Here is an 11,304-nt window from a genome sequence, read left to right as displayed (position 1 = left end):
TGGGGAGGGGGCAGGAGCGAAGCGCCCCCTCCCAGTCAGCGCCACCACACCGTATGTTGAAAATCTGAAGCCATCGTTCTACAAAGTCAACCAAACTTGGATTGAAAAATCTAGAAAAATGTACAAACTGAAAACCAGTTTTGGTCTGCATAGCATCAGTAGCAACGCTTGAGTCAGCTTTGTGTCAAGCCGCCATTTTGATTCAACAAAGCACAGGCATTGAAAAAGGCTGAAATTCAGAACTCTAAACTATGGCACCCAACATCCAGGAGCTTGCCTTCCGGATCTTGGAGCCTTGTGCTGTTTTCGATCTATTCACACATCGGTCCACTACTGACATCATCTTATAAACCAACGTTATGTAAATAGTTTTTTAATAAAATGTTTTACCCTGTTTCTTTGCTGGTGTGTTGTCTATATTTTTAATATTTGCATAGGGTTTGTCGTTATTTTGTGCGGGATGGGTGATGGAGCCGAGCTGTCTTGCAGCCCTCATGGTGTGGAGCTCAGTTCATCTCACTATTTTCGTATTTCTCATGAAGGGTTGTTCCTAATATTTCTATTTTAGCGAGGTCAAAAAGAGATCCAATTAGTGGCCTACTGATTTTGCTCGATTACTTTTATTTTTTTACACGATTTTTCACTATCTGCAAAGACTAAACAGAGTATTGCGACTTTGTGCTTGTTTGTAAATAGAGAATGATCCAAAGAGAACCAATTCTAAAACAGTAAATGCTTGGACAACAATCAATGAAATGGAGAGACAAGGAGGCACGACGGATTACAACGGGGGTAAAGGCCTGCGTTAACTACCCTTCAGTATCTGCAAAGAGAGAGTACTACTAAGACAAAAGAGGGGAGGGGGGGGGGGGTGCAGCGTTCAAAGCACATCAGCGTGCATAAATACGAAAATGTTTTTATCTATCACGTACTTGACATTTTAAAGCTTTTCATATTTGCTATTAAAAAACCAATGAAATTCACAGAAAAAACCATAGGTTATAGTGGATATATAGTTAGGAATTTGCATTTACAAAACCTTGAAAATTCAATGAAAAAACCATTGGTTTTAGGCCATATATAGTTAGGAATTAGCATTTACAAAACCTTATTTTACTCGCATAAAACCATTGAAATTCCATATATAGTTAGAAGCGCTAACTATATATCGCGCACCCGCAATCCACTGCTGATGATGTCACATATTACATCATTCATGACATGGTCAGTGACATCACTGATGACATCACTGATGACATCTCAAATGACATCACTGATGACAACTCAAATGACATCACTGATGACATCTCAAATGACATCACTGATGACATCACTGATGACATCTCAAATGACATCACTGATGACATCTCATTTGTCATCACTGATCACATCACTCATGTGATAATACAATGAACCTCTTCAGACTCTAATATAACCTTACATACACTCAGTATAAACAGACACTCACAGACTGTCACTCATCCATGGAGTTACTCACACACCTAGTCAGTCATGCAAAGAATCAATCACACCTCCATTTCCTCAACTATAAAGTTATACACATCTTACTTATTCAAACATATAATAACACATATTTATTCTCTTATATAATCCCTGATACAAGCTCACAGTGATCGATACAGCCACTCACACATTCACTGGCTCTTATGTTCAGTTATTTATATATCTCAACTCTCACATGTATTGTGTTTTACATACGTACTTACTTGCACATGTAGCAATGAGAAATCCATTCACTCACCAACACACCCATGCATAGTCAACCGCCCATATAGCTGTTTCCACATGCACTCTTGAACTCATACTCCTAGTGAATCAACTGCTTACACATCTATGCACAGAGTCACGCACCTCCCAGCCACCCACACACACACTCAGCCTCCCATTCAAATACTTGGGCAACCAATCAATAACCCATATGGCCACTCTTATAGCTACTGATCAACACATGCAGCAGCTTAGACAACAACAAACATACTGATGCACAAATTAAGACAGTTTAGTCACTAACCCATGCACTCAGTGAGACACATTTAATCACTCACTCATACAGTCAGTCATGCACCTACTAAATTCTTCATCCAGACACTTATACATCCACTCATTCTTCAATATGTGAAACATATTTAAACTTTACAGACACATACAATCACTGGATGTTGTGATCAGTGATGTCATCAGTGATGTCATTTGAGATGTCATCAGTGATGTCATCAGTGATGTCACTGACCATGTCATGAATGATGTAATATGTGACATCATCAGCAGTGGATTGCGGGTGCGCGATATATAGTTAGCGCTTCTAACTATATATGGAATTTCAATGGTTTTATGCGAGTAAAATAAGGTTTTGTAAATGCTAATTCCTAACTATATATGGCCTAAAACCAATGGTTTTTTCATTGAATTTTCAAGGTTTTGTAAATGCAAATTCCTAACTATATATCCACTATAACCTATGGTTTTTTCTGTGAATATATATATATATATATATATATATATATATATATATATATATATATATATATATATATATATATATATATATTACCTACTGGCGATAGCCAGTAGGTATATATAGTTAGGATTATTTCTCTATGGAACTTTTGAAAATTCTATGTCTAATAACTTTGGCGTTTGTGGACGGAATCGGCTGAAATTTTCAGGAAAATGGCACATTTTGTTTCTGGTTCATCAAGGGGGGGCCGAGAAAAAAGGGGGGTCCCAAAACGCGTTTTTCCCATGTTAATTTCCATAGGGCGTTTGGCCTCACTTTTAGCTCGAACGGCTGAATGGATTTGCACGAAACTTGGCAAAATTGTAGGGACTGTTAGCCCGATGTGCCTTTGCTGGGTCTCAATATATGTGCTCCAGTGGATTTTGAGAAATTAATGTTTAAAAAAATGTATATATCTGTGACAGCGTCCCAATAGCGCTCCAGATCGCGTACTTTTCGCGTCACGGAGCTTTGCGAAGCGATGCTGATTGGCTCTCCGGTGTCTGTCAACATTCTAAACAGTCCGGTGTGGCCGCCATCTTGTCTCTCGGTAGGATCGAGAGACAAGAAGAGGTGAAAAACGAAGGGGGAATTTAATGAAAGGGGGCAAGGTAGACCCCTCTTGACCCCCTAGGAATGATGTTGGGGTTATTAAAGGGTCCCGTGGGGAAAATAAAAAAAATTTGATTTTTCACGGTAGAAGCGCTTCTCGGTTCGCGAACCGGGTCGCAAACTAACGGCTGAATGGATTTGCACGAAACTTGGCAAAATTATAGGGACTGTTAGCCCGATGTGCCTTTGCTGGGTCTCAATATATGTGCTCCAGTGGATTTTGAGAAATTAACGTTTAAAAAACAGATATATCTGTGACAGCGTCCCAGATAGCGCTCCAGATCGCGTACTTTTCGCGTAACGGAGCTTTGCGTAGCGAAGCTGATTGGCTCTCCGGTGTCTGTCAACATTCTAAACAGTCCGGTGCGGCCGCCATCTTGTCTGTCGGTAGGATCGAGAGACAAGAGGAGGAGAAAAACGAAGGGGGAATTTAATGAAAGGGGGCTAGGTAGACCTCTCTTGACCCCCTAGGAATGATGTTGGGGTTATTAAAGGGTCCCGTGGGGCAAATAATAAAAATTTGATTTTTCGCGGTAGAAGCGCTTCTCGGTTCGCGAACCGGGTCGCAAACTGGTAGCGAAACGTGAATTCGCCATTTTGTGTTTCGATTTCATTAAATTACTAGGTATAAGGGGGTACGGGAGACGTATCCTGACCCCTTTTGTTTTCTGAGGGTGGCTGAGGAGGCTCATATATGTTGATACATGTCTTCCAACGGCTGTGCGAGAGCGTTTTTTTTTTTTTGCTACGTGACGTCTGTTAACGTTCGATTCGATGGAAATCAGGAACTGTTGACCGCCATTTTGTCACTGCGAGTAAATATTTTTTGTTAAAAATAATTGTTATAAATTAATCCTTATTGATAAACATTGTTTGCGCCATCTTGTCTTTTTTGCAATGCCACACTTTTGTTGAGCACGACAGCCATTTTAGATGCCTTGACCAGACCCACTCTCTGCACGCCGCCGATCCTCAGCATGGCTCCCCATCCTCGCAAGCATCTCCCCCACGCACTGGCCACCCCCACTCTCTCTCTCATGCATGGGCCAGAAACCTCCTCCCATGTGCGCTGCTCTTCCCTGAGAATCACACCCTGTGCCCGCCCGACACCACCCTTTCACCCTATTCACTACCGCACCCTCTGACACTCCTCTTCCTCTGTGTCCGATTGTCCAGGCGGGTCCCAGGCTATCACCTAGCCCTGCAGATGTAGTTTATGGCCCCAGCTGTAGAGAATCACCCCTCTTCAAAGGAGTTACAGTAGATCAAGGCCCCCACCCGATGAGCTCCGTCACACCACACGCATTCCTACTATCTGATAACCATCCTGTATTGTGCTTGGGGAGGGGATTCTCACTGTGAGGGTGTGTGGGACCGAGCCTGAAGCGGAAGATTCCAGGGATGCCTCTTTGTACATCAAAGTTTTTACAATTATGTGTCACATAAAAAATATATAGCACTCCAACAAAGTTGTAGGATTATAACACTTTAATAACTTATAAATATATAGAACGCAACAAAAACAGTAAATACATTTAAACATTTTTTTGAAAAAAGAAGCAACAATGCTCAATAGCTGTGTTTTGTGCGAATAGTCCCAAGGCAGAACAACGTGCTGAGTTCTGGACGGCACCCAGGTGATGTTACCTGGGTGCCGCACTGGTTTTTGGTATCCTACAATGCAGCTCCGAAAAACGGCGTGGGGCGTCCCGGGGGGTGCGCGGAGAGGCCTCGTCAGTAGCGGTCTGTTGTGCGAATATTCCGCCCGCTTTTGCTACACTGTGCCTCATCCTCCATTCAGCTGTTTATCGCCCGCTCTTGCGGCTACAGCGTCTCGCTCACCATGTAGTAGAGTTGCGCCCACTCTTGCGGTGCAGCGATAGGCGGCTGCCACAGGACTCTTAAAATGGCGGACGGCTCTTCGGATTTGGGCCTGGTCCACTAAAATGGCCCTGGGACACCTTGGAACTCGGACATCCCCTGAGAGTTGAAGATTTTACAAAAGTCTTGAGGGCTCCCGACTCCTGCAGGCTTCCGGTGGGGAGCGGCTGCCATGATTGCTCGCGGAATGACCACGACGGAGCCACGAGATGGTGGTGCTCTCAGGCTGACGCCAGCTTCAGTCTGAAACATCTAGAAACAAGGTGGGGCTTTCATCGTTTGGGAAAAAAAAATGTTTTAATCCAATGAAAAGTGTTATTTTTAGGTCATATGATCAAGCCTTCCATCATTAGGAAACCAAAAGTAAAATGAACCAATGAAAAGTTTTATAAAGAAGTCACATGACCTGTTATGCTTACATTACGCGCTGCTATAAAAAGCGTAGAAAATCCGTTGGCACGTGAGGCGGCGTCAGTAGCGGACCGATGTGCGAATAGGCCGAAGGCAGCACAACGCGCCGAGATCCGGATGGCACCGAGGTGGTGTCCAGCAAGTTGCACTGGTGTGGCCAACCTGCAATGCTGCGCCGAAAGTCGGCGTGGGGTGCCTGGGGGGGGGAAGGTGGCGCAAACTGGCCTCTCTCGCCTCCCCAGGTGGAGGCACCTGCTGTGCAGTGCGGCGCCCCTTACCGTTTCACTCGCCGTCCAGCAGAGTTGCGCCCGCACTTGCTGCTACAGTAAGCCGAAGGCAGCACAACGCGCCAAGATCCGGATGGCACCGAGGTGGTGTCCAGCAAGTTGCCGCACTGGTGTGGCCATCCTACAATGCTGCGCCGAAAGTCGGTGTGGGGCGCCCCGTTGGCCTGTGAGGTCGCGTCAGTCAGTGGGGGCTGTTTGAGAAAGCAATGTGATGCTGTGCGTAGCCCCCAAGATGGAGGCTCCTCGGCTGCAGTGGGGCGCCCCTTGGTGTTTCACTCGCTATCCAGCTGAGTTGCGTCCGCACTTGCGGCTACAGTAGGCCGAAGGAAGCACAACGCGCCGAGATCTGGATGGCACCGAGGTGGTATCTAGCAAGTTGCCGCACTGGTGTGGCCATCCTACAATGCTGCGCCGGAAGTCGGCGTGGGGTGTCCCGTTGGCCTATGAGGTGGTGTCAGTAGCGGACCGATGTGTGAATAGGTCGGAACCAGCACAAGGCGCCAATATCCGGATGGCACGGAGGTGGTGTCATAGTTGAGAGTTCTGAGCAGAGCTTGTAACATTGTCTGAAGCTTATTTGCACCTGCTGCAGCTTCACTATTGCCCTGGTGTGGCCAAAGATCGCCCATGACATAGGCGGTCCGGTGGAACTTTTTTCCTTTTCCTTTCTGCATCTTGTCCCACAATCCGTTTGACCTTTAGACACGACCAGGTCTCTGAATGTGTGCAGGGGGACGCTATTGATTGAATCAAAATGGCGGCTTCACACAAAGCTGACTCAAGCGTTGCTGGTGATGCTATACAGACAAAAAATGGTTTTCAGTTTGTGCATTCTTCAGGATTTTTCCATCCAAGTCTGCTTGAGAGTTTGTAGAACAATGGCTTTAGATCTTGCCCTCCCCTCTTTTGACTGTTGGTTCTTGTTGCCTATCTCTTCTGTTGTCATTTAACTGAACCTTTTTTGACTGCCGAAAGGGGTTCTGGTCCGACCGCTGGTTGGTGGAGACATTTTGACTATATCCTGGACCTGCCCGGCCTCGCCCAAAATGGCGCCGGTATAAATGGGACTCGTAACTCCTTGTTGTGTACTGGTTGCACAACCTTGATACCACGAGATACGTATGCAGTTTTGAAGCACATGGCGGGCGGGAACGAGAATTGATTGAATATTTCGACATCCCTATTGATATTAAGTTCTGATGTGTTATTGATTACTGTACTATTGAAAGTTCGAATTAACGTCACCCATGGTACTTGCCCGCAAATGTATATCTAGATAATTTTATTGTAAGTGGCCCTGTCGTATTTTAATTACAAAATGTACGTCCACCGATTCCGCAACTGTTAGACACCTTAGTTCTTGCAACCTAATGGCCCGCTCGTTGCGTTCCTCTACAGTGTAAATGTCTCCTCATCATATACGATTCCAGTTTGCTCCGTGGCCGGCCCACGTGGTTATAGGCCCGTATTTGTATACTGACATTTTCACAATAAAGGTTTTTAAAACAAAACATGGTAGTAGTATTTACATTGGTAAAGTTTTTAATTTTAGTCACTGTTTTAGAATCAGTAAAAGGCAAGTGAAATAAAGCAGTCCAATTACATGACGGATAAAAGGTATAATACGCAGGAACGCAGTAAAGATAAATGGTCAAGGGCTGTTGTGTTTTTTACTCCTGCAACATAAAGTGATCGATAAGAATCTGATATTCAGGCGTATCGGCGACTAAGACAGCAGGCCGAGCATCTTTTGCTCAACGGCTCCGTCATGGGACGAAGAAACGCCCTTTTTCTAGAAAAAGGAATATATTTTATTTGCAGGACAGTTGTAAATTTTCCGGGAAAAGACATTAGCCTGGAACATTATAACATATATGTTTAAGAAAAAATAATGTTCGAAAGCAATAAAAAGCGTAATTTTTAGGTCATATGACCAAGCCTTTCATCATTAGAATAACAAAAGTAAAATGAACCAATGAAAAGTTTTATTAACAAGTCACATGACCTGTTATGCTTACGTTACGCACTGCGCGCCGCGCCCCGGATCCCTTCCGGGAAGCTGCGCTTCGCGCACTGGAGTACTTCCGGGTGCGCTAACGCGGCGTGTCATATAACGCATTACGCGACAACGTAGGTCCAGAATATAGTCAAAATGTCTCCACCAACCAGCGGTCGGAACACAACCCCTTTCAGCAGTCTAAAAAGTTCTGTTAAATGACAACAGAAGGGACGGGCAACAAGAACCATCAGTCAAAGAGGGGACGGCAAGTTCTTCCCTACCGGGTCACGTTGGGGCGCTACCGGAACTGATTGAATTGGTAGTCTACAGTGTTTCTGGAGGTTTCAGACTGAAGCTGGCGTTAGCATGAGAGCACCACCATCTCGTATATCAGTCGTGGCCATTCCACGAGCAATCATGGCAGCCGCTCCCCACCAGAAGCCTGCGGGAGTCGGGGGCCCCCAAGACTTTTGTAGAATCTTCAAGGCTCAGTGGACGCTTTCGAGAATGGGGCCCAAGCCCTAGCAGACAGGCGTCCGAGTTCCAAGGTGTCCCATGGCCATTTTAGTGGACCACGCCCAAATCTGAAGAGGCGGCCGCCATTTTGAGAGTCCTGTGGCAGCCGCCTATAGCTGCATCGCAAGAGCGGGAGCAACTCAACTACATGGTGAGCGAGACGCTGTAGTCGCAAGAGCGGGCGGTAAACAGCTGAATGGCGGAAGAGGCACAGTGTAGCAAAAGCGGGCGGAATGGCAACTGAAACGGTAAAGGGGCGCCCCACTACAGCGTGTCTTCAGGTCAAACGGATTGTGGGATAAGGTCCAGAATGGAAGAGTCATCAAAAGGCAAAAAGTTCCGCCGGACCCCGGGAGCCGGCCGCCTATGTCGGGGGCGATCTTAGGCCACGCCAGGGCAACACGACTTGGGGAGGGGGCAGAAGTCAAGCGCACCCTCCCAGTCCGCGCCACCACACCGTATGTTGAAAATCTGAAGCCATCGTTCTACAAACTCTCAACCAGCCTTGGATGAAAAATCTTGAAGAATGTACAAACTGAAAACCAGTTTTTGTTTGCATAGCATCAGCAGCAACGCTTGCTATCAGAGTGCATGAGTTTCATGCTCGATCGATTGAGCTAGCCGGATCAGGCAACAAAAAGTATAAAATAGTTATGTAAATAGTTATTTAATAAAATGTTTTACCCTGTTACTTTGCTGGTGTGTTGTATATATTTATAATATTTGCATAGAGTTTATCGTTATTTTGGGCGGGGTGGGTGGCGGAGCCGAGCTGTCTTGCAGCCATCATGGTGTGGAGCTCAGTTCATCTCACTAGTTTCGTATTTCTCATGAAGGGTTGTTCCTAATGTTTCTATTTTAGCGAGGTCAAAAAGAGATCCCATTAGTGGCCTACTGATTTTGCTCGATTCTTTTTTTTTTTTTTACACGATTTTTCACTATCTGCAAAGACTAAACAGAGTATTGCGACTCTGTGCTTGTTAGTAAATAGAGAATGAACCAAAGAGAATAAATTCTAAAATAGTAAATGCTTGGATAACAATCAATCAAATGGAGAGACAAGCAGGCACGACGGATTACAACGGGGGCAAAGGCCTGCGTTAACTACCCTTCACTATCTGCAAAGAGAGAGTACTTCTAAGAGAAAAGAGGGGGGGGGCAGCGTTCAAAGCACATCAGCGTGCATAAACACGAAAATGTTTTTACCTATCACGTACTTGACATTTGACAGCTTTTGATATTTGCTATTAAAAAAACATTGAAATTCAATGAAAAAACCATAGGTTTTAGCCCATATATAGTTAGGGATTAGCATTTACAAAACCTTGAAAATTCACTGAAAAAACCATAGGTTATAGACCATATATAGTTAGGGATTAGCATTTACAAAACCTTATTTTACTCGCATAAAACCATTGAAATTCGCAAATATAGTTAGTTGCGCTAACTATATATCGCGCACCCGCAATCCACTGCTGATGATGTCACATATTACATCATTCATGACATGGTCAGTGACATCACTGATGACATCACTGATGACATCTCAAATGACATCACTGATGACATCACTGATGACATCTCAAATGACATCACTGATGACATCAATGATGACATCTTAAATGACATCACTGATGACATCACTGATGACATCTCATTTGACATTACTGATCACATCACTGATGACATCATTCATGTGATTATACGATGAACCTCTTCAGACTCTGATATAACCTTAGATACACTCAGTGTAAACAGACACTCACAGACTGTCACTCATCGATGGAGTTACTCACACACCTAGTCAGTCATGCAAAGAATCAATCACACCTCCATTTCCTCAACTATACAGTTATACACATCTTACTTATTCAAACATATACTAACACATATTTACTCCCTTATACAATCCCTGATACAAGTTCACAATGATCCATACAGCCACTCACACATTCACTGGCTCTTATGCACAGTTATTTATATATGTCAACTCTCACATGTACTGTGTTTTACATATGTACTTACTTTGACATGTAGCACTGAGATATCCATTCACTCACCAATACACTCATGCACACAGTCAACCACCCATACAGCTGTTTCCACATGCACTTTTGAACCCATATATCTAGTGAATCAACTGCTCACACATCTACGCACAGAGTCATACACCTCCCAGCCACCCCCACACACACTCAGTCTCCCATACAAATACTTGGGCAACCAATCAATAACCCATATAGTTACTCATATAGCTAGTTTAGTCACTAACCCATGCACTCAGTGAGACACATTTAATCACTCACTTATACAGTCAGTCATGCACCTACTAAATCCTTCATCCAGACACTTATACATCCACTCATTCTTCAATATGTAATACATATTTTAACTTTACAGAAACATACAGTCACTGGATAATGTCATCTGTGATGTCATCAGTGATGTCACTGACCATGTCATGAATGATGTAATATGTGACATCATCAGCAGTGGATTGCGGGTGCGCGATATATAGTTAGCGCAACTAACTATATATGCGAATTTCAATGGTTTTATGCGAGTAAAATAAGGTTTTGTAAATGCTAATCCCTAACTATATATGGTCTATAACCTATGTTTTTTTCAATGAATTTTCAAGGTTTTGTAAATGCTAATCCCTAACTATATATGGGCTAAAACCTATGGTTTTTTCATTGAATATATATACATTTGTAAAGCGCAATTGTTACACTATGACCAGTGTGTCCCCGCGCTGCAGTCACGTTGCTCAAGATTCTGCTACCCTCCTCTGCCAACCCTACTTATCTTGAGGAAAGAGGTACGTTTTTAAGTTTTTCCTAAAGCAGCTCTCCTGGACCTCCATCTGGAGGCCCACCGGGAGAGCATTCCATTGCTTGGCATCCAGTAGGTGGAAAGACCATCCTAGCTCTCTTGACAGCAGGTACGCACACCACGCCCACCCCGCCAGACCTCAACTGGCGGGTGGGAACATAGGGGGTGAGTAAATCAAACAGGTACGAGTGAGAAGTCCCCTGCAGGATCTGGTGACACACACAGAGTTTCTTGAAAATGACTCT

This window comes from Lissotriton vulgaris, chromosome 4_1 (assembly GCF_964263255.1).
Source record: "Lissotriton vulgaris chromosome 4_1, aLisVul1.2, whole genome shotgun sequence".
Lineage (NCBI taxonomy): Eukaryota > Metazoa > Chordata > Amphibia > Caudata > Salamandridae > Lissotriton > Lissotriton vulgaris.
This window is presented reverse-complemented; position numbering follows the sequence as displayed.